Below are 26,176 nucleotides of genomic sequence, written 5' to 3'. Positions count from 1 at the left end.
GACGAAGATTTTCAAAGCGTGAGCAAACGTGACTCAGCGTGACAAAGCGTGATGAAGCGTGACTAGGCGTGATTTACTGTAAAGGCGTGATGAGATGTGGCCAGAAATGTCGTAAAATGACGAATTTAAACAAAGCGTGACCTTGCGTGACTAAGCGTGACAAAGCGTGACTAGGCGTGATTTTATGTAAAGGCGTGATCAGATATGACCAGAAAAGAAGAAGGATGACAAATTTAAAAAAAGCGTGATCATGCGTGACTAAGCGTGACAAAGCGTGATGATGCGTGACTAGGCGTGATTTACTGTAAAGGCGTGATGAGACGTGGCCAGAAATGTCGGAAAATGACGAATTTAAACAAAGCGTGACCTTACGTGACAAAGCGTGACTAGGCGTGATTTTCTGTAAAGGCGTGATCAGATGAGACCAGAAAAGTAGAAGGATGACGAATTTAAACGAAGCGTGACAATGCGTGACAAAGCGTGACAAGTCGTGACGTACCGTAAGAGCGTGACAAATTGTGGCCATAAGTGTCGATTTGTCAAAAAAATTACAAAATATTACCGAACGTACCCAATACACTAACCTAACCTAACCTAACCTAACCTAACCTAACCTAACCTAACCTAACCTAACCTAACCTAACCTAACCTAACCTAACCTAACCTAACCTAACCTAACCTAACCTAACCTAACCTAACCTAACCTAACCTAACCTAACCTAGCCTAGCCTAGCCTAGCCTAGCCTAACCTAGCCTAACCTAACCTAACCTAACCTAACCTAACCTAACCTAACCTAACCTAACCTAACCTAACCTAACCTAACCTAACCTAACCTAACCTAACCTAACCTAACCTAACCTAACCTAACCTAACCTAACCTAACCTAACCTAACCTAACCTAACCTAACCTAACCTAACCTAACCTAACCTAACCTAACCTAACCTAACCTAACCTAACCTAACCTAACCTAACCTAACCTAACCTAACCTAACCTAACCTAACCTAACCTAACCTAACCTAACCTAACCTAACCTAACCTAACCTAACCTAACCTAACCTAACCTAACCTAACCTAACCTAACCTAACCTAACCTAACCTAACCTAACCTAACCTAACCTAACCTAACCTAACCTAACCCAACCCAACCTAACCTAACGTAACCCAGCACATGCTAACCTAACCCCTAGTTACTTCTAACGTGTTGCGATGTACCCAAAAATATCCGTGCCCTGCGTAGCATATGGTAGACGTACCGAAACGTGACATGATGATCACGCGTGCTCAAGCGTGACTTAGTGTGACAATGTTATACTTACGGTCACGTCGTGAAATGGGATCATCATAAGTGCCGATTTGTGACGAAGATTTTCAAAGCGTGAGCAAACGTGACTAAGCGTGACAAAGCGTGATGAAGCGGGACTAGGCGTGATTTACTGTAAAGGCGTGATGAGATGTGGCCAGAAATGTCATAAAATGACAAATTTAAACAAAGCGTGACCTTGCGTGACTAAGCGTGACAAAGCGTGACTAGGCGTGATTTTCTGTAAAGGCCTGATCAGATATGACCAGAAAAGAAGAAGGATGACAAATTTAAAAAAACGTGATCATGCGTGACTAAACGTGACAAAGCGTGATGATGCGTGACTAGGCGTGATTTACTGTAAAGGCGTGATGAGACGTGGCCAGAAATGTCGGAAAATGACGAATTCAAACAAAGCGTGACCTTGCGTGACTAAGCGTGACAAAGCGTGACTAGGCGTGATATTCTGTAAAGGCGTGATCAGATGAGACCAGAAAAGTAGAAGGATGACGAATTTAAACGAAGCGTGACAATGCGTGACAAAGCGTGACAAGTCGTGACGTACCGTAAGAGCGTGACAAATTGTGGCCATAAGTGTCGATTTGTCAAAAAAATTACAAAATATTACCGAACGTACCCAATACACTAACCTAACCTAACCTAACCTGACCTGACCTGACCTGACCTGACCTGACCTGACCTGACCTGACCTGACCTGACCAGACCTGACCTGACCTGACCTGACCTGACCTGACCTGACCTGACCTGACCTGACCTGACCTCTTCTAACCTAACCTAACCTAACCTAACCTAACCTAACCTAACCTAACCTAACCTAACCTAACCTAACCTAACCTAACCTAACCTAACCTAACCTAAACTAACCTAACCTAACCTAACCTAACCTAACCTAACCTAACCTAACCTAACCTAACCTAACCTAACCTAACCTAACCTAACCTAACCTAACCTAACCTAACCTAACCTAACCTAACCTAACCTAACCTAACCTAACCTAACCTAACCTAACCTAACCTAACCTAACCTAACCTAACCTAACCTAACCTAACCTAACCTAACCTAACCTAACCTAACCTAACCTAACCTAACCTAACCTAACCTAACCTAACCTAACCTAACCTAACCTAACCTAACCTAACCTAACCTAACCCAACCCAACCTAACCTAACGTAACCCAGCACATGCTAACCTAACCCCTAGTTACTTCTAACGTGTTGCGATGTACCCAAAAATATCCGTGCCCTGCGTAGCATATGGTAGACGTACCGAAACGTGACATGATGATCACGCGTGCTGAAGCGTGACTAAGTGTGACAATGTTATACTTACGGTCACGTCGTGACAAGGGATCATCATAAGTGCCGATTTGTGACGAAGATTTTCAAAGCATGAGCCAACGTGACTCAGCGTGACAAAGCGTGATGAAGCGTGACTAGGCGTGATTTACTGTAAAGGCGTGATGAGATGTGGCCAGAAATGTCGTAAAATGACGAATTTAAACAAAGCGTGACCTTGCGTGACTAAGCGTGACAAAGCGTGACTAGGCGTGATTTTATGTAAAGGCGTGATCAGATATGACCAGAAAAGAAGAAGGATGACAAATTTAAAAAAAGCGTGATCATGCGTGACTAAGCGTGACAAAGCGTGATGATGCGTGACTAGGCGTGATTTACTGTAAAGGCGTGAAGAGACGTGGCCAGAAATGTCGGAAAATGACGAATTTAAACAAAGCGTGACCTTACGTGACAAAGCGTGACTAGGCGTGATTTTCTGTAAAGGCGTGATCAGATGAGACCAGAAAAGTAGAAGGATGACGAATTTAAACGAAGCGTGACAATGCGTGACAAAGCGTGACAAGTCGTGACGTACCGTAAGAGCGTGACAAATTGTGGCCATAAGTGTCGATTTGTCAAAAAAATTACAAAATATTACCGAACGTACCCAATACACTAACCTAACCTAACCTAACCTAACCTAACCTAACCTAACCTAACCTAACCTAACCTAACCTAACCTAACCTAACCTAACCTAACCTAACCTAACCTAACCTAACCTAACCTAACCTAACCTAACCTAACCTAACCTAACCTAACCTAACCTAACCTAACCTAACCTAACCTAACCTAACCTAACCTAACCTAACCTAACCTAACCTAACCTAACCTAACCTAACCTAACCTAACCTAACCTAACCTAACCTAACCTAACCTAACCTAACCTAACCTAACCTAACCTAACCTAACCTAACCTAACCTAACCTAACCTAACCTAACCTAACCTAACCTAACCTAACCTAACCTAACCTAACCTAACCTAACCTAACCTAACCTAACCTAACCTAACCTAACCTAACCTAACCTAACCTAACCTAACCTAACCTAACCTAACCTAACCTAACCTAACCTAACCCAACCCAACCTAACCTAACGTAACCCAGCACATGCTAACCTAACCCCTAGTTACTTCTAACGTGTTGCGATGTACCCAAAAATATCCGTGCCCTGCGTAGCATATGGTAGACGTACCGAAACGTGACATGATGATCACGCGTGCTCAAGCGTGACTTAGTGTGACAATGTTATACTTACGGTCACGTCGTGAAATGGGATCATCATAAGTGCCGATTTGTGACGAAGATTTTCAAAGCGTGAGCAAACGTGACTAAGCGTGACAAAGCGTGATGAAGCGGGACTAGGCGTGATTTACTGTAAAGGCGTGATGAGATGTGGCCAGAAATGTCATAAAATGACAAATTTAAACAAAGCGTGACCTTGCGTGACTAAGCGTGACAAAGCGTGACTAGGCGTGATTTTCTGTAAAGGCCTGATCAGATATGACCAGAAAAGAAGAAGGATGACAAATTTAAAAAAACGTGATCATGCGTGACTAAACGTGACAAAGCGTGATGATGCGTGACTAGGCGTGATTTACTGTAAAGGCGTGATGAGACGTGGCCAGAAATGTCGGAAAATGACGAATTCAAACAAAGCGTGACCTTGCGTGACTAAGCGTGACAAAGCGTGACTAGGCGTGATATTCTGTAAAGGCGTGATCAGATGAGACCAGAAAAGTAGAAGGATGACGAATTTAAACGAAGCGTGACAATGCGTGACAAAGCGTGACAAGTCGTGACGTACCGTAAGAGCGTGACAAATTGTGGCCATAAGTGTCGATTTGTCAAAAAAATTACAAAATATTACCGAACGTACCCAATACACTAACCTAACCTAACCTGACCTGACCTGACCTGACCTGACCTGACCTGACCTGACCTGACCTGACCTGACCTGACCTGACCTCTTCTAACCTAACCTAACCTAACCTAACCTAACCTAACCTAACCTAACCTAACCTAACCTAACCTAACCTAACCTAACCTAACCTAACCTAACCTAACCTAACCTAACCGAACCTAACCTAACCTAACCTAACCTAACCTAACCTAACCTAACCTAACCTAACCTAACCTAACCTAACCTAACCTAACCTAACCTAACCTAACCTAACCTAACCTAACCTAACCTAACCTAACCTAACCTAACCTAACCTAACCTAACCTAACCTAACCTAACCTAACCTAACCTAACCTAACCTAACCTAACCTAACCCAACCTAACCTAACCCAACCTAACCTAACCTAACCTAACCTAACCTAACCTAACCTAACCTAACCTAACCTAACCTAACCTAACCTAACCTAACCTAACCTAACCTAACCTAACCTAACCTAACCTAACCTAACCTAACCTAACCTAACCTAACCTAACCTAACCTAACCCAACCCAACCTAACCTAACGTAACCCAGCACATGCTAACCTAACCCCTAGTTACTTCTAACGTGTTGCGATGTACCCAAAAATATCCGTGCACTGCGTAGCATATGGTAGACGTACCGAAACGTGACATGATGATCACGCGTGCTCAAGCGTGACTAAGTGTGACAATGTTATACTTACGGTCACGTCGTGACAAGGGATCATCATAAGTGCCGATTTGTGACGAAGATTTTCAAAGCGTGAGCAAACGTGACTCAGCGTGACAAAGCGTGATGAAGCGTGACTAGGCGTGATTTACTGTAAAGGCGTGATGAGATGTGGCCAGAAATGTCGTAAAATGACGAATTTAAACAAAGCGTGACCTTGCGTGACTAAGCGTGACAAAGCGTGACAAAGCGTGACTAGGCGTGATTTTATGTAAAGGCGTGATCAGATATGACCAGAAAAGAAGAAGGATGACAAATTTAAAAAAAGTGTGATCATGCGTGACTAAGCGTGACAAAGCGTGATGATGCGTGACTATGCGTGATTTACTGTAAAGGCGTGATGAGACGTGGCCAGAAATGTCGGAAAATTACGAATTTAAACAAAGCGTGACCTTGCGTGACAAAGCGTGACTAGGCGTGATTTTCTGTAAAGGCGTGATCAGATGAGACCAGAAAAGTAGAAGGATGACGAATTTAAACGAAGCGTGACAATGCGTGACAAAGCGTGACAAGTCGTGACGTACCGTAAGAGCGTGACAAATTGTGGCCATAAGTGTCGATTTGTCAAAAAAATTACAAAATATTACCGAACGTACCCAATACACTAACCTAACCTAACCTAACCTAACCTAACCTAACCTAACCTAACCTAACCTAACCTAACCTAACCTAACCTAACCTAACCTAACCTAACCTAACCTAACCTAACCTAACCTAACCTAACCTAACCTAACCTAACCTAACCTAACCTAACCTAACCTAACCTAACCTAACCTAACCTAACCTAACCTAACCTAACCTAACCTAACCTAACCTAACCTAACCTAACCTAACCTAACCTAACCTAACCTAACCTAACCTAACCTAACCTAACCTAACCTAACCTAACCTAACCTAACCTAACCTAACCTAACCTAACCTAACCTAACCTAACCTAACCTAACCTAACCTAACCTAACCTAACCTAACCTAACCTAACCTAACCTAACCTAACCTAACCTAACCTAACCTAACCTAACCTAACCTAACCTAACCTAACCTAACCCAACCCAACCTAACCTAACGTAACCCAGCACATGCTAACCTAACCCCTAGTTACTTCTAACGTGTTGCGATGTACCCAAAAATATCCGTGCCCTGCGTAGCATATGGTAGACGTACCGAAACGTGACATGATGATCACGCGTGCTCAAGCGTGACTTAGTGTGACAATGTTATACTTACGGTCACGTCGTGAAATGGGATCATCATAAGTGCCGATTTGTGACGAAGATTTTCAAAGCGTGAGCAAACGTGACTAAGCGTGACAAAGCGTGATGAAGCGGGACTAGGCGTGATTTACTGTAAAGGCGTGATGAGATGTGGCCAGAAATGTCATAAAATGACAAATTTAAACAAAGCGTGACCTTGCGTGACTAAGCGTGACAAAGCGTGACTAGGCGTGATTTTCTGTAAAGGCCTGATCAGATATGACCAGAAAAGAAGAAGGATGACAAATTTAAAAAAACGTGATCATGCGTGACTAAACGTGACAAAGCGTGATGATGCGTGACTAGGCGTGATTTACTGTAAAGGCGTGATGAGACGTGGCCAGAAATGTCGGAAAATGACGAATTCAAACAAAGCGTGACCTTGCGTGACTAAGCGTGACAAAGCGTGACTAGGCGTGATATTCTGTAAAGGCGTGATCAGATGAGACCAGAAAAGTAGAAGGATGACGAATTTAAACGAAGCGTGACAATGCGTGACAAAGCGTGACAAGTCGTGACGTACCGTAAGAGCGTGACAAATTGTGGCCATAAGTGTCGATTTGTCAAAAAAATTACAAAATATTACCGAACGTACCCAATACACTAACCTAACCTAACCTAACCTAACCTGACCTGACCTGACCTGACCTGACCTGACCTGACCTGACCTGACCTGACCTGACCAGACCTGACCTGACCTGACCTGACCTGACCTGACCTGACCTGACCTGACCAGACCTGACCTGACCTGACCTGACCTGACCTGACCTGACCTGACCTGACCTGACCTGACCTGACCTGACCTGACCTCTTCTAACCTAACCTAACCTAACCTAACCTAACCTAACCTAACCTAACCTAACCTAACCTAACCTAACCTAACCTAACCTAACCTAACCTAACCTAACCTAACCTAACCTAACCTAACCTAACCTAACCTAACCTAACCTAACCTAACCTAACCTAACCTAACCTAACCTAACCTAACCTAACCTAACCTAACCTAACCTAACCTAACCTAACCTAACCTAACCTAACCTAACCTAACCCAACCTAACCTAACGTAACCCAGCACATGCTAACCTAACCCCTAGTTACTTCTAACGTGTTGCGATGTACCCAAAAATATCCGTGCACTGCGTAGCATATGGTAGACGTACCGAAACGTGACATGATGATCACGCGTGCTGAAGCGTGACTAAGTGTGACAATGTTATACTTACGGTCACGTCGTGACAAGGGATCATCATAAGTGCCGATTTGTGACGAAGATTTTCAAAGCGTGAGCAAACGTGACTAAGCGTGATGAAGCGTGACTAGGCGTGATTTACTGTAAAGGCGTGATGAGATGTGGCCAGAAATGTCGTAAAATGACGAATTTAAACAAAGCGTGACCTTGCGTGACTAAGCGTGACAAAGCGTGACTAGGCGTGATTTTATGTAAAGGCGTGATCAGATATGACCAGAAAAGAAGAAGGATGACAAATTTAAAAAAAGCGTGATCATGCGTGACTAAGCGTGACAAAGCGTGATGATGCGTGACTAGGCGTGATTTACTGTAAAGGCGTGATGAGACGTGGCCAGAAATGTCGGAAAATGACGAATTTAAACAAAGCGTGACCTTACGTGACAAAGCGTGACTAGGCGTGATTTTCTGTAAAAGCGTGATCAGATGAGACCAGAAAAGTAGAAGGATGACGAATTTAAACGAAGCGTGACAATGCGTGACAAAGCGTGACAAGTCGTGACGTACCGTAAGAGCGTGACAAATTGTGGCCATAAGTGTCGATTTGTCAAAAAAATTACAAAATATTACCGAACGTACCCAATACACTAACCTAACCTAACCTAACCTAACCTAACCTAACCTAACCTAACCTAACCTAACCTAACCTAACCTAACCTAACCTAACCTAACCTAACCTAACCTAACCTAACCTAACCTAACCTAACCTAACCTAACCTAACCTAACCTAACCTAACCTAACCTAACCTAACCTAACCTAACCTAACCTAACCTAACCTAACCTAACCTAACCTAACCTAACCTAACCTAACCTAACCTAACCTAACCTAACCTAACCTAACCTAACCTAACCTAACCTAACCTAACCTAACCTAACCTAACCTAACCTAACCTAACCTAACCTAACCTAACCTAACCTAACCTAACCTAACCTAACCTAACCTAACCTAACCTAACCTAACCTAACCTAACCTAACCTAACCTAACCTAACCTAACCTAACCTAACCTAACCTAACCTAACCTAACCTAACCTAACCTAACCTAACCTAACCCAACCCAACCTAACCTAACGTAACCCAGCACATGCTAACCTAACCCCTAGTTACTTCTAACGTGTTGCGATGTACCCAAAAATATCCGTGCCCTGCGTAGCATATGGTAGACGTACCGAAACGTGACATGATGATCACGCGTGCTCAAGCGTGACTTAGTGTGACAATGTTATACTTACGGTCACGTCGTGAAATGGGATCATCATAAGTGCCGATTTGTGACGAAGATTTTCAAAGCGTGAGCAAACGTGACTAAGCGTGACAAAGCGTGATGAAGCGGGACTAGGCGTGATTTACTGTAAAGGCGTGATGAGATGTGGCCAGAAATGTCATAAAATGACAAATTTAAACAAAGCGTGACCTTGCGTGACAAAGCGTGACTAGGCGTGATTTTCTGTAAAGGCCTGATCAGATATGACCAGAAAAGAAGAAGGATGACAAATTTAAAAAAACGTGATCATGCGTGACTAAACGTGACAAAGCGTGATGATGCGTGACTAGGCGTGATTTACTGTAAAGGCGTGATGAGACGTGGCCAGAAATGTCGGAAAATGACGAATTCAAACAAAGCGTGACCTTGCGTGACTAAGCGTGACAAAGCGTGACTAGGCGTGATATTCTGTAAAGGCGTGATCAGATGAGACCAGAAAAGTAGAAGGATGACGAATTTAAACGAAGCGTGACAATGCGTGACAAAGCGTGACAAGTCGTGACGTACCGTAAGAGCGTGACAAATTGTGGCCATAAGTGTCGATTTGTCAAAAAAATTACAAAATATTACCGAACGTACCCAATACACTAACCTAACCTAACCTAACCTGACCTGACCTGATCTGACCTGACCTGACCTGACCTGACCTGACCTGACCTTACCTGACCAGACCTGACCTGACCTGACCTGACCTGACCTGACCTGACCTGACCTGACCAGACCTGACCTGACCTGACCTGACCTGACCTGACCTGACCTGACCTGACCTGACCTGACCTGACCTGACCTGACCTGACCTGACCTGACCTCTTCTAACCTAACCTAACCTAACCTAACCTAACCTAACCTAACCTAACCTAACCTAACTTAACCTAACCTAACCTAACCTAACCTAACCTAACCTAACCTAACCTAACCTAACCTAACCTAACCTAAACTAACCTAACCTAACCTAACCTAACCTAACCTAACCTATCCTATCCTAACCTAACCTAACCTAACCTAACCTAACCTAACCGAACCTAACCGAACCTAACCTAACCTAACCTAACCTAACCTAACCTAACCTAACCTAACCTAACCTAACCTAACCTAACCTAACCTAACCTAACCTAACCTAACCTAACCTAACCTAACCTAACCTAACCTAACCTAACCTAACCTAACCTAACCTAACCTAACCTAACCTAACCTAACCTAACCTAACCTAACCTAACCTAACCTAACCTAACCTAACCTAACCTAACCTAACCTAACCTAACCTAACCTAACCTAACCTAACCTAACCTAACCTAACCTAACCTAACCTAACCTAACCTAACCTAACCTAACCCAACCCAACCTAACCTAACGTAACCCAGCACATGCTAACCTAACCCCTAGTTACTTCTAACGTGTTGCGATGTACCCAAAAATATCCGTGCCCTGCGTAGCATATGGTAGACGTACCGAAACGTGACATGATGATCACGCGTGCTCAAGCGTGACTTAGTGTGACAATGTTATACTTACGGTCACGTCGTGAAATGGGATCATCATAAGTGCCGATTTGTGACGAAGATTTTCAAAGCGTGAGCAAACGTGACTAAGCGTGACAAAGCGTGATGAAGCGGGACTAGGCGTGATTTACTGTAAAGGCGTGATGAGATGTGGCCAGAAATGTCATAAAATGACAAATTTAAACAAAGCGTGACCTTGCGTGACAAAGCGTGACTAGGCGTGATTTTCTGTAAAGGCCTGATCAGATATGACCAGAAAAGAAGAAGGATGACAAATTTAAAAAAACGTGATCATGCGTGACTAAACGTGACAAAGCGTGATGATGCGTGACTAGGCGTGATTTACTGTAAAGGCGTGATGAGACGTGGCCAGAAATGTCGGAAAATGACGAATTCAAACAAAGCGTGACCTTGCGTGACTAAGCGTGACAAAGCGTGACTAGGCGTGATATTCTGTAAAGGCGTGATCAGATGAGACCAGAAAAGTAGAAGGATGACGAATTTAAACGAAGCGTGACAATGCGTGACAAAGCGTGACAAGTCGTGACGTACCGTAAGAGCGTGACAAATTGTGGCCATATGTGTCGATTTGTCAAAAAAATTACAAAATATTACCGAACGTACCCAATACACTAACCTAACCTAACCTAACCTAACCTAACCTAACCTAACCTAACCTAACCTAACCTAACCTAACCTAACCTAACCTAACCTAACCTAACCTAACCTAACCTAACCTAACCTAACCTAACCTAACCTAACCTAACCTAACCTAACCTAACCTAACCTAACCTAACCTAACCTAACCTAACCTAACCTAACCTAACCTAACCTAACCTAACCTAACCTAACCTAACCTAACCTAACCTAACCTAACCTAACCTAACCTAACCTAACCTAACCTAACCTAACCTAACCTAACCTAACCTAACCTAACCTAACCTAACCTAACCTAACCTAACCTAACCTAACCTAACCTAACCTAACCTAACCTAACCTAACCTAACCTAACCCAACCCAACCTAACCTAACGTAACCCAGCACATGCTAACCTAACCCCTAGTTACTTCTAACGTGTTGCGATGTACCCAAAAATATCCGTGCCCTGCGTAGCATATGGTAGACGTACCGAAACGTGACATGATGATCACGCGTGCTCAAGCGTGACTTAGTGTGACAATGTTATACTTACGGTCACGTCGTGAAATGGGATCATCATAAGTGCCGATTTGTGACGAAGATTTTCAAAGCGTGAGCAAACGTGACTAAGCGTGACAAAGCGTGATGAAGCGGGACTAGGCGTGATTTACTGTAAAGGCGTGATGAGATGTGGCCAGAAATGTCATAAAATGACAAATTTAAACAAAGCGTGACCTTGCGTGACTAAGCGTGACAAAGCGTGACTAGGCGTGATTTTCTGTAAAGGCCTGATCAGATATGACCAGAAAAGAAGAAGGATGACAAATTTAAAAAAACGTGATCATGCGTGACTAAACGTGACAAAGCGTGATGATGCGTGACTAGGCGTGATTTACTGTAAAGGCGTGATGAGACGTGGCCAGAAATGTCGGAAAATGACGAATTCAAACAAAGCGTGACCTTGCGTGACTAAGCGTGACAAAGCGTGACTAGGCGTGATATTCTGTAAAGGCGTGATCAGATGAGACCAGAAAAGTAGAAGGATGACGAATTTAAACGAAGCGTGACAATGCGTGACAAAGCGTGACAAGTCGTGACGTACCGTAAGAGCGTGACAAATTGTGGCCATAAGTGTCGATTTGTCAAAAAAATTACAAAATATTACCGAACGTACCCAATACACTAACCTAACCTAACCTAACCTGACCTGACCTGATCTGACCTGACCTGACCTGACCTGACCTGACCTGACCTGACCAGACCTGACCTGACCTGACCTGACCTGACCTGACCTGACCTGACCTGACCAGACCTGACCTGACCTGACCTGACCTGACCTGACCTGACCTGACCTGACCTGACCTGACCTGACCTCTTCTAACCTAACCTAACCTAACCTAACCTAACCTAACCTAACCTAACCTAACCTAACCTAACTTAACCTAACCTAACCTAACCTAACCTAACCTAACCTAACCTAACCTAACCTAACCTAACCTAACCTAACCTAACCTAACCTAACCTATCCTAACCTAACCTAACCTAACCTAACCTAACCTAACCGAACCTAACCGAACCTAACCTAACCTAACCTAACCTAACCTAACCTAACCTAACCTAACCTAACCTAACCTAACCTAACCTAACCTAACCTAACCTAACCTAACCTAACCTAACCTAACCTAACCTAACCTAACCTAACCTAACCTAACCTAACCTAACCTAACCTAACCTAACCTAACCTAACCTAACCTAACCTAACCTAACCTAACCTAACCTAACCTAACCTAACCTAACCTAACCTAACCTAACCTAACCTAACCTAACCTAACCTAACCTAACCTAACCTAACCTAACCTAACCTAACCTAACCTAACCTAACCTAACCTAACCTAACCTAACCCAACCCAACCTAACCTAACGTAACCCAGCACATGCTAACCTAACCCCTAGTTACTTCTAACGTGTTGCGATGTACCCAAAAATATCCGTGCCCTGCGTAGCATATGGTAGACGTACCGAAACGTGACATGATGATCACGCGTGCTGAAGCGTGACTAAGTGTGACAATGTTATACTTACGGTCACGTCGTGACAAGGGATCATCATAAGTGCCGATTTGTGACGAAGATTTTCAAAGCGTGAGCAAACGTGACTAAGCGTGATGAAGCGTGACTAGGCGTGATTTACTGTAAAGGCGTGATGAGATGTGGCCAGAAATGTCGTAAAATGACGAATTTAAACAAAGCGTGACCTTGCGTGACTAAGCGTGACAAAGCGTGACTAGGCGTGATTTTATGTAAAGGCGTGATCAGATATGACCAGAAAAGAAGAAGGATGACAAATTTAAAAAAAGCGTGATCATGCGTGACTAAGCGTGACAAAGCGTGATGATGCGTGACTAGGCGTGATTTACTGTAAAGGCGTGATGAGACGTGGCCAGAAATGTCGGAAAATGACGAATTTAAACAAAACGTGACCTTACGTGACAAAGCGTGACTAGGCGTGATTTTCTGTAAAAGCGTGATCAGATGAGACCAGAAAAGTAGAAGGATGACGAATTTAAACGAAGCGTGACAATGCGTGACAAAGCGTGACAAGTCGTGACGTACCGTAAGAGCGTGACAAATTGTGGCCATAAGTGTCGATTTGTCAAAAAAATTACAAAATATTACCGAACGTACCCAATACACTAACCTAACCTAACCTAACCTAACCTAACCTAACCTAACCTAACCTAACCTAACCTAACCTAACCTAACCTAACCTAACCTAACCTAACCTAACCTAACCTAACCTAACCTAACCTAACCTAACCTAACCTAACCTAACCTAACCTAACCTAACCTAACCTAACCTAACCTAACCTAACCTAACCTAACCTAACCTAACCTAACCTAACCTAACCTAACCTAACCTAACCTAACCTAACCTAACCTAACCTAACCTAACCTAACCTAACCTAACCTAACCTAACCTAACCTAACCTAACCTAACCTAACCTAACCTAACCTAACCTAACCTAACCTAACCTAACCTAACCTAACCTAACCTAACCTAACCTAACCTAACCTAACCTAACCTAACCTAACCTAACCTAACCTAACCTAACCTAACCTAACCTAACCTAACCTAACCTAACCCAACCCAACCTAACCTAACGTAACCCAGCACATGCTAACCTAACCCCTAGTTACTTCTAACGTGTTGCGATGTACCCAAAAATATCCGTGCCCTGCGTAGCATATGGTAGACGTACCGAAACGTGACATGATGATCACGCGTGCTCAAGCGTGACTTAGTGTGACAATGTTATACTTACGGTCACGTCGTGAAATGGGATCATCATAAGTGCCGATTTGTGACGAAGATTTTCAAAGCGTGAGCAAACGTGACTAAGCGTGACAAAGCGTGATGAAGCGGGACTAGGCGTGATTTACTGTAAAGGCGTGATGAGATGTGGCCAGAAATGTCATAAAATGACAAATTTAAACAAAGCGTGACCTTGCGTGACAAAGCGTGACTAGGCGTGATTTTCTGTAAAGGCCTGATCAGATATGACCAGAAAAGAAGAAGGATGACAAATTTAAAAAAACGTGATCATGCGTGACTAAACGTGACAAAGCGTGATGATGCGTGACTAGGCGTGATTTACTGTAAAGGCGTGATGAGACGTGGCCAGAAATGTCGGAAAATGACGAATTCAAACAAAGCGTGACCTTGCGTGACTAAGCGTGACAAAGCGTGACTAGGCGTGATATTCTGTAAAGGCGTGATCAGATGAGACCAGAAAAGTAGAAGGATGACGAATTTAAACGAAGCGTGACAATGCGTGACAAAGCGTGACAAGTCGTGACGTACCGTAAGAGCGTGACAAATTGTGGCCATAAGTGTCGATTTGTCAAAAAAATTACAAAATATTACCGAACGTACCCAATACACTAACCTAACCTAACCTAACCTGACCTGACCTGATCTGACCTGACCTGACCTGACCTGACCTGACCTGACCTGACCTGACCAGACCTGACCTGACCTGACCTGACCTGACCTGACCTGACCTGACCTGACCAGACCTGACCTGACCTGACCTGACCTGACCTGACCTGACCTGACCTGACCTGACCTGACCTGACCTGACCTGACCTGACCTGACCTGACCTGACCTCTTCTAACCTAACCTAACCTAACCTAACCTAACCTAACCTAACCTAACCTAACCTAACTTAACCTAACCTAACCTAACCTAACCTAACCTAACCTAACCTAACCTAACCTAACCTAACCTAAACTAACCTAACCTAACCTAACCTAACCTAACCTAACCTATCCTATCCTAACCTAACCTAACCTAACCTAACCTAACCGAACCTAACCGAACCTAACCTAACCTAACCTAACCTAACCTAACCTAACCTAACCTAACCTAACCTAACCTAACCTAACCTAACCTAACCTAACCTAACCTAACCTAACCTAACCTAACCTAACCTAACCTAACCTAACCTAACCTAACCTAACCTAACCTAACCTAACCTAACCTAACCTAACCTAACCTAACCTAACCTAACCTAACCTAACCTAACCTAACCTAACCTAACCTAACCTAACCTAACCTAACCTAACCTAACCTAACCTAACCCAACCCAACCTAACCTAACGTAACCCAGCACATGCTAACCTAACCCCTAGTTACTTCTAACGTGTTGCGATGTACCCAAAAATATCCGTGCCCTGCGTAGCATATGGTAGACGTACCGAAACGTGACATGATGATCACGCGTGCTCAAGCGTGACTTAGTGTGACAATGTTATACTTACGGTCACGTCGTGAAATGGGATCATCATAAGTGCCGATTTGTGACGAAGATTTTCAAAGCGTGAGCAAACGTGACTAAGCGTGACAAAGCGTGATGAAGCGGGACTAGGCGTGATTTACTGTAAAGGCGTGATGAGATGTGGCCAGAAATGTCATAAAATGACAAATTTAAACAAAGCGTGACCTTGCGTGACAAAGCGTGACTAGGCGTGATTTTCTGTAAAGGCCTGATCAGATATGACCAGAAAAGAAGAAGGATGACAAATTTAAAAAAACGTGATCATGCGTGACTAAACGTGACAAAGCGTGATGATGCGTGACTAGGCGTGATTTACTGTAAAGGCGTGATGAGACGTGGCCAGAAATGTCGGAAAATGACGAATTCAAACAAAGCGTGACCTTGCGTGACTAAGCGTGACAAAGCGTGACTAGGCGTGATATTCTGTAAAGGCGTGATCAGATGAGACCAGAAAAGTAGAAGGATGACGAATTTAAACGAAGCGTGACAATGCGTGACAAAGCGTGACAAGTCGTGACGTACCGTAAGAGCGTGACAAATTGTGGCCATATGTGTCGATTTGTCAAAAAAATTACAAAATATTACCGAACGTACCCAATACACTAACCTAACCTAACCTAACCTAACCTAACCTAACCTAACCTAACCTAACCTAACCTAACCTAACCTAACCTAACCTAACCTAACCTAACCTAACCTAACCTAACCTAACCTAACCTAACCTAACCTAACCTAACCTAACCTAACCTAACCTAACCTAACCTAACCTAACCTAACCTAACCTAACCTAACCTAACCTAACCTAACCTAACCTAACCTAACCTAACCTAACCTAACCTAACCTAACCTAACCTAACCTAACCTAACCTAACCTAACCTAACCTAACCTAACCTAACCTAACCTAACCTAACCTAACCTAACCTAACCTAACCTAACCTAACCTAACCTAACCTAACCTAACCTAACCCAACCCAACCTAACCTAACGTAACCCAGCACATGCTAACCTAACCCCTAGTTACTTCTAACGTGTTGCGATGTACCCAAAAATATCCGTGCCCTGCGTAGCATATGGTAGACGTACCGAAACGTGACATGATGATCACGCGTGCTCAAGCGTGACTTAGTGTGACAATGTTATACTTACGGTCACGTCGTGAAATGGGATCATCATAAGTGCCGATTTGTGACGAAGATTTTCAAAGCGTGAGCAAACGTGACTAAGCGTGACAAAGCGTGATGAAGCGGGACTAGGCGTGATTTACTGTAAAGGCGTGATGAGATGTGGCCAGAAATGTCATAAAATGACAAATTTAAACAAAGCGTGACCTTGCGTGACTAAGCGTGACAAAGCGTGACTAGGCGTGATTTTCTGTAAAGGCCTGATCAGATATGACCAGAAAAGAAGAAGGATGACAAATTTAAAAAAACGTGATCATGCGTGACTAAACGTGACAAAGCGTGATGATGCGTGACTAGGCGTGATTTACTGTAAAGGCGTGATGAGACGTGGCCAGAAATGTCGGAAAATGACGAATTCAAACAAAGCGTGACCTTGCGTGACTAAGCGTGACAAAGCGTGACTAGGCGTGATATTCTGTAAAGGCGTGATCAGATGAGACCAGAAAAGTAGAAGGATGACGAATTTAAACGAAGCGTGACAATGCGTGACAAAGCGTGACAAGTCGTGACGTACCGTAAGAGCGTGACAAATTGTGGCCATAAGTGTCGATTTGTCAAAAAAATTACAAAATATTACCGAACGTACCCAATACACTAACCTAACCTAACCTAACCTGACCTGACCTGATCTGACCTGACCTGACCTGACCTGACCTGACCTGACCTGACCAGACCTGACCTGACCTGACCTGACCTGACCTGACCTGACCTGACCTGACCAGACCTGACCTGACCTGACCTGACCTGACCTGACCTGACCTGACCTGACCTGACCTGACCTCTTCTAACCTAACCTAACCTAACCTAACCTAACCTAACCTAACCTAACCTAACCTAACCTAACTTAACCTAACCTAACCTAACCTAACCTAACCTAACCTAACCTAACCTAACCTAACCTAACCTAACCTAACCTAACCTAACCTAACCTATCCTAACCTAACCTAACCTAACCTAACCTAACCTAACCGAACCTAACCGAACCTAACCTAACCTAACCTAACCTAACCTAACCTAACCTAACCTAACCTAACCTAACCTAACCTAACCTAACCTAACCTAACCTAACCTAACCTAACCTAACCTAACCTAACCTAACCTAACCTAACCTAACCTAACCTAACCTAACCTAACCTAACCTAACCTAACCTAACCTAACCTAACCTAACCTAACCTAACCTAACCTAACCTAACCTAACCTAACCTAACCTAACCTAACCTAACCTAACCTAACCTAACCTAACCTAACCTAACCTAACCTAACCTAACCTAACCTAACCTAACCTAACCTAACCTAACCTAACCCAACCCAACCTAACCTAACGTAACCCAGCACATGCTAACCTAACCCCTAGTTACTTCTAACGTGTTGCGATGTACCCAAAAATATCCGTGCCCTGCGTAGCATATGGTAGACGTACCGAAACGTGACATGATGATCACGCGTGCTCAAGCGTGACTTAGTGTGACAATGTTATACTTACGGTCACGTCGTGAAATGGGATCATCATAAGTGCCGATTTGTGACGAAGATTTTCAAAGCGTGAGCAAACGTGACTAAGCGTGACAAAGCGTGATGAAGCGGGACTAGGCGTGATTTACTGTAAAGGCGTGATGAGATGTGGCCAGAAATGTCATAAAATGACAAATTTAAACAAAGCGTGACCTTGCGTGACTAAGCGTGACAAAGCGTGACTAGGCGTGATTTTCTGTAAAGGCCTGATCAGATATGACCAGAAAAGAAGAAGGATGACAAATTTAAAAAAACGTGATCATGCGTGACTAAACGTGACAAAGCGTGATGATGCGTGACTAGGCGTGATTTACTGTAAAGGCGTGATGAGACGTGGCCAGAAATGTCGGAAAATGACGAATTCAAACAAAGCGTGACCTTGCGTGACTAAGCGTGACAAAGCGTGACTAGGCGTGATATTCTGTAAAGGCGTGATCAGATGAGACCAGAAAAGTAGAAGGATGACGAATTTAAACGAAGCGTGACAATGCGTGACAAAGCGTGACAAGTCGTGACGTACCGTAAGAGCGTGACAAATTGTGGCCATAAGTGTCGATTTGTCAAAAAAATTACAAAATATTACCGAACGTACCCAATACACTAACCTAACCTAACCTAACCTAACCTGACCTGACCTGACCTGACCTGACCTGACCTGACCTGACCTGACCTGACCTGACCTGACCTGACCTCTTCTAACCTAACCTAACCTAACCTAACCTAACCTAACCTAACCTAACCTAACCTAACCTAACCTAACCTAACCTAACCTAACCTAACCTAACCTAACCTAACCTAACCTAACCTAACCTAACCTAACCGAACCGAACCTAACCTAACCTAACCTAACCTAACCTAACCTAACCTAACCTAACCTAACCTAACCTAACCTAACCTAACCTAACCTAACCTAACCTAACCTAACCTAACCTAACCTAACCTAACCTAACCTAACCTAACCTAACCTAACCTAACCTAACCTAACCTAACCTAACCTAACCTAACCTAACCTAACCTAACCTAACCTAACCTAACCTAACCTAACCTAACCTAACCTAACCTAACCTAACCTAACCTAACCTAACCTAACCTAACCTAACCTAACCTAACCTAACCTAACCTAACCTAACCTAACCTAACCTAACCTAACCTAACCTAACCTAACCTAACCTAACCTAACCTAACCTAACCTAACCTAACCTAACCTAACCTAACCTAACCTAACCTAACCTAACCTAACCTAACCTAACCTAACCTAACCTAACCTAACCTAACCTAACCTAACCTAACCTAACCTAACCTAACCTAACCTAACCTAACCTAACCTAACCTAACCTAACCTAACCTAACCTAACCTAACCTAACCTAACCTAACCTAACCTAACCTAACCTAACCTAACCTAACCTAACCTAACCTAACCTAACCCAACCCAACCCAACCTAACCTAACGTAACCCAGCACATGCTAACCTAACCCCTAGTTACTTCTAACGTGTTGCGATGTACCCAAAAATATCCGTGCCCTGCGTAGCATATGGTAGACGTACCGAAACGTGACATGATGATCACGCGTGCTCAAGCGTGACTTAGTGTGACAATGTTATACTTACGGTCACGTCGTGAAATGGGATCATCATAAGTGCCGATTTGTGACGAAGATTTTCAAAGCGTGAGCAAACGTGACTAAGCGTGACAAAGCGTGATGAAGCGGGACTAGGCGTGATTTACTGTAAAGGCGTGATGAGATGTGGCCAGAAATGTCATAAAATGACAAATTTAAACAAAGCGTGACCTTGCGTGACTAAGCGTGACAAAGCGTGACTAGGCGTGATTTTCTGTAAAGGCCTGATCAGATATGACCAGAAAAGAAGAAGGATGACAAATTTAAAAAAAACGTGATCATGCGTGACTAAACGTGACAAAGCGTGATGATGCGTGACTAGGCGTGATTTACTGTAAAGGCGTGATGAGACGTGGCCAGAAATGTCGGAAAATGACGAATTCAAACAAAGCGTGACCTTGCGTGACTAAGCGTGACAAAGCGTGACTAGGCGTGATATTCTGTAAAGGCGTGATCAGATGAGACCAGAAAAGTAGAAGGATGACGAATTTAAACGAAGCGTGACAATGCGTGACAAAGCGTGACAAGTCGTGACGTACCGTAAGAGCGTGACAAATTGTGGCCATAAGTGTCGATTTGTCAAAAAAATTACAAAATATTACCGAACGTACCCAATACACTAACCTAACCTAACCTAACCTGACCTGACCTGACCTGACCTGACCTGACGTGACCTGACCTGACCTGACCTGACCTGACCTGACCAGACCTGACCTGACCTGACCTGACCTGACCTGACCTGACATGACCTGACCTGACCTGACCTGACCAGACCTGACCTGACCTGACCTGACCTGACCTGACCTGACCTGACCTCTTCTAACCTAACCTAACCTAACCTAACCTAACCTAACCTAACCTAACCTAACCTAACCTAACCTAAACTAACCTAACCTAACCTAACCTAACCTAACCTAACCTATCCTAACCTAACCTAACCTGACCTAACCTAACCGAACCTAACCGAACCTAACCTAACCTAACCTAACCTAACCTAACCTAACCTAACCTAACCTAACCTAACCTAACCTAACCTAACCTAACCTAACCTAACCTAACCTAACCTAACCTAACCTAACCTAACCTAACCTAACCTAACCTAACCTAACCTAACCTAACCTAACCTAACCTAACCTAACCTAACCTAACCTAACCTAACCTAACCTAACCTAACTTAACCTAACCCAACCTAACCTAACGTAACCCAGCACATGCTAACCTAACCCCTAGTTACTTCTAACGTGTTGCGATGTACCCAAAAATATCCGTGCACTGCGTAGCATATGGTAGACGTACCGAAACGTGACATGATGATCACGCGTGCTCAAGCGTGACTAAGTGTGACAATGTTATACTTACGGTCACGTCGTGACAAGGGATCATCATAAGTGCCGATTTGTGACGAAGATTTTCAAAGCATGAGCAAACGTGACTCAGCGTGACAAAGCGTGATGAAGCGTGACTAGGCGTGATTTACTGTAAAGGCGTGATGAGATGTGGCCAGAAATGTCGTAAAATGACGAATTTAAACAAAGCGTGACCTTGCGTGACTAAGCGTGACAAAGCGTGACTAGGCGTGATTTTATGTAAAGGCGTGATCAGATATGACCAGAAAAGAAGAAGGATGACAAATTTAAAAAAAGCGTGATCATGCGTGACTAAGCGTGACAAAGCGTGATGATGCGTGACTAGGCGTGATTTACTGTAAAGGCGTGAAGAGACGTGGCCAGAAATGTCGGAAAATGACGAATTTAAACAAAGCGTGACCTTACGTGACAAAGCGTGACTAGGCGTGATTTTCTGTAAAGGCGTGATCAGATGAGACCAGAAAAGTAGAAGGATGACGAATTTAAACGAAGCGTGACAATGCGTGACAAAGCGTGACAAGTCGTGACGTACCGTAAGAGCGTGACAAATTGTGGCCATAAGTGTCGATTTGTCAAAAAAATTACAAAATATTACCGAACGTACCCAATACACTAACCTAACCTAACCTAACCTAACCTAACCTAACCTAACCTAACCTAACCTAACCTAACCTAACCTAACCTAACCTAACCTAACCTAACCTAACCTAACCTAACCTAACCTAACCTAACCTAACCTAACCTAACCTAACCTAACCTAACCTAACCTAACCTAACCTAACCTAACCTAACCTAACCTAACCTAACCTAACCTAACCTAACCTAACCTAACCTAACCTAACCTAACCTAACCTAACCTAACCTAACCTAACCTAACCTAACCTAACCTAACCTAACCTAACCTAACCTAACCTAACCTAACCTAACCTAACCTAACCTAACCTAACCTAACCTAACCTAACCTAACCTAACCCAACCCAACCTAACCTAACGTAACCCAGCACATGCTAACCTAACCCCTAGTTACTTCTAACGTGTTGCGATGTACCCAAAAATATCCGTGCCCTGCGTAGCATATGGTAGACGTACCGAAACGTGACATGATGATCACGCGTGCTCAAGCGTGACTTAGTGTGACAATGTTTTACTTACGGTCACGTCGTGAAATGGGATCATCATAAGTGCCGATTTGTGACGAAGATTTTCAAAGCGTGAGCAAACGTGACTAAGCGTGACAAAGCGTGATGAAGCGGGACTAGGCGTGATTTACTGTAAAGGCGTGATGAGATGTGGCCAGAAATGTCATAAAATGACAAATTTAAACAAAGCGTGACCTTGCGTGACTAAGCGTGACAAAGCGTGACTAGGCGTGATTTTCTGTAAAGGCCTGATCAGATATGACCAGAAAAGAAGAAGGATGACAAATTTAAAAAAACGTGATCATGCGTGACTAAACGTGACAAAGCGTGATGATGCGTGACTAGGCGTGATTTACTGTAAAGGCGTGATGAGACGTGGCCAGAAATGTCGGAAAATGACGAATTCAAACAAAGCGTGACCTTGCGTGACTAAGCGTGACAAAGCGTGACTAGGCGTGATATTCTGTAAAGGCGTGATCAGATGAGACCAGAAAAGTAGAAGGATGACGAATTTAAACGAAGCGTGACAATGCGTGACAAAGCGTGACAAGTCGTGACGTACCGTAAGAGCGTGACAAATTGTGGCCATAAGTGTCGATTTGTCAAAAAAATTACAAAATATTACCGAACGTACCCAATACACTAACCTAACCTAACCTGACCTGACCTGACCTGACCTGACCTGACCTGACCTGACCTGACCTGACCTGACCTGACCTCTTCTAACCTAACCTAACCTAACCTAACCTAACCTAACCTAACCTAACCTAACCTAACCTAACCTAACCTAACCTAACCTAACCTAACCTAACCTAACCTAACCTAACCGAACCGAACCGAACCTAACCTAACCTAACCTAACCTAACCTAACCTAACCTAACCTAACCTAACCTAACCTAACCTAACCTAACCTAACCTAACCTAACCTAACCTAACCTAACCTAACCTAACCTAACCTAACCTAACCTAACCTAACCTAACCTAACCTAACCTAACCTAACCTAACCTAACCTAACCTAACCTAACCTAACCTAACCTAACCTAACCTAACCTAACCTAACCTAACCTAACCTAACCTAACCTAACCTAACCTAACCTAACCTAACCCAACCCAACCTAACCTAACGTAACCCAGCACATGCTAACCTAACCCCTAGTTACTTCTAACGTGTTGCGATGTACCCAAAAATATCCGTGCACTGCGTAGCATATGGTAGACGTACCGAAACGTGACATGATGATCACGCGTGCTCAAGCGTGACTAAGTGTGACAATGTTATACTTACGGTCACGTCGTGACAAGGGATCATCATAAGTGCCGATTTGTGACGAAGATTTTCAAAGCGTGAGCAAACGTGACTCAGCGTGACAAAGCGTGATGAAGCGTGACTAGGCGTGATTTACTGTAAAGGCGTGATGAGATGTGGCCAGAAATGTCGTAAAATGACGAATTTAAACAAAGCGTGACCTTGCGTGACTAAGCGTGACAAAGCGTGACTAGGCGTGATTTTATGTAAAGGCGTGATCAGATATGACCAGAAAAGAAGAAGGATGACAAATTTAAAAAAAGCGTGATCATGCGTGACTAAGCGTGACAAAGCGTGATGATGCGTGACTAGGCGTGATTTACTGTAAAGGCGTGATGAGACGTGGCCAGAAATGTCGGAAAATGACGAATTTAAACAAAGCGTGACCTTACGTGACAAAGCGTGACTAGGCGTGATTTTCTGTAAAGGCGTGATCAGATGAGACCAGAAAAGTAGAAGGATGACGAATTTAAACGAAGCGTGACAATGCGTGACAAAGCGTGACAAGTCGTGACGTACCGTAAGAGCGTGACAAATTGTGGCCATAAGTGTCACTTTGTCAAAAAAATTACAAAATATTACCGAACGTACCCAATACACTAACCTAACCTAACCTAACCTAACCTAACCTAACCTAACCTAACCTAACCTAACCTAACCTAACCTAACCTAACATAACCTAACCTAACCTAACCTAACCTAACCTAACCTAACCTAACCTAACCTAGCCTAGCCTAGCCTAGCCTAGCCTAGCCTAGCCTAGCCTAGCCTAGCCTAGCCTAGCCTAACCTAACCTAACCTAACCTAACCTAACCTAACCTAACCTAACCTAACCTAACCTAACCTAACCTAACCTAACCTAACCTAACCTAACCTAACCTAACCTAACCTAACCTAACCTAACCTAACCTAACCTAACCTAACCTAACCTAACCTAACCTAACCTAACCTAACCTAACCCAACCCAACCTAACCTAACGTAACCCAGCACATGCTAACCTAACCCCTAGTTACTTCTAACGTGTTGCGATGTACCCAAAAATATCCGTGCCCTGCGTAGCATATGGTAGACGTACCGAAACGTGACATGATGATCACGCGTGCTCAAGCGTGACTTAGTGTGACAATGTTATACTTACGGTCACGTCGTGAAATGGGATCATCATAAGTGCCGATTTGTGACGAAGATTTTCAAAGCGTGAGCAAACGTGACTCAGCGTGACAAAGCGTGATGAAGCGTGACTAGGCGTGATTTACTGTAAAGGCGTGATGAGATGTGGCCAGAAATGTCGTAAAATGACGAATTTAAACAAAGCGTGACCTTGCGTGACTAAGCGTGACAAAGCGTGACTAGGCGTGATTTTATGTAAAGGCGTGATCAGATATGACCAGAAAAGAAGAAGGATGACAAATTTAAAAAAAGCGTGATCATGCGTGACTAAGCGTGACAAAGCGTGATGATGCGTGACTAGGCGTGATTTACTGTAAAGGCGTGATGAGACGTGGCCAGAAATGTCGGAAAATGACGAATTTAAACAAAGCGTGACCTTACGTGACAAAGCGTGACTAGGCGTGATTTTCTGTAAAGGCGTGATCAGATGAGACCAGAAAAGTAGAAGGATGACGAATTTAAACGAAGCGTGACAATGCGTGACAAAGCGTGACAAGTCGTGACGTACCGTAAGAGCGTGACAAATTGTGGCCATAAGTGTCGATTTGTCAAAAAAATTACAAAATATTACCGAACGTACCCAATACACTAACCTAACCTAATCTAACCTAACCTAACCTAACCTAACCTAACCTAACCTAACCTAACCTAACCTAACCTAACCTAACCTAACCTAACCTAACCTAACCTAACCTAACCTAACCTAACCTAACCTAACCTAACCTAACCTAACCTAACCTAACCTAACCTAACCTAACCTAACCTAACCTAACCTAACCTAACCTAACCTAACCTAACCTAACCTAACCTAACCTAACCTAACCTAACCTA

This window comes from Zootermopsis nevadensis, unplaced genomic scaffold, assembly GCF_977971745.1.
Source record: "Zootermopsis nevadensis isolate Lab colony 2312 unplaced genomic scaffold, Znev_1.0 Znev_ptg000019l, whole genome shotgun sequence".
In the NCBI taxonomy this organism is placed as follows: Eukaryota; Metazoa; Arthropoda; class Insecta; order Blattodea; family Termopsidae; genus Zootermopsis; species Zootermopsis nevadensis.
Note: the sequence above shows the minus strand (reverse complement) of the source record.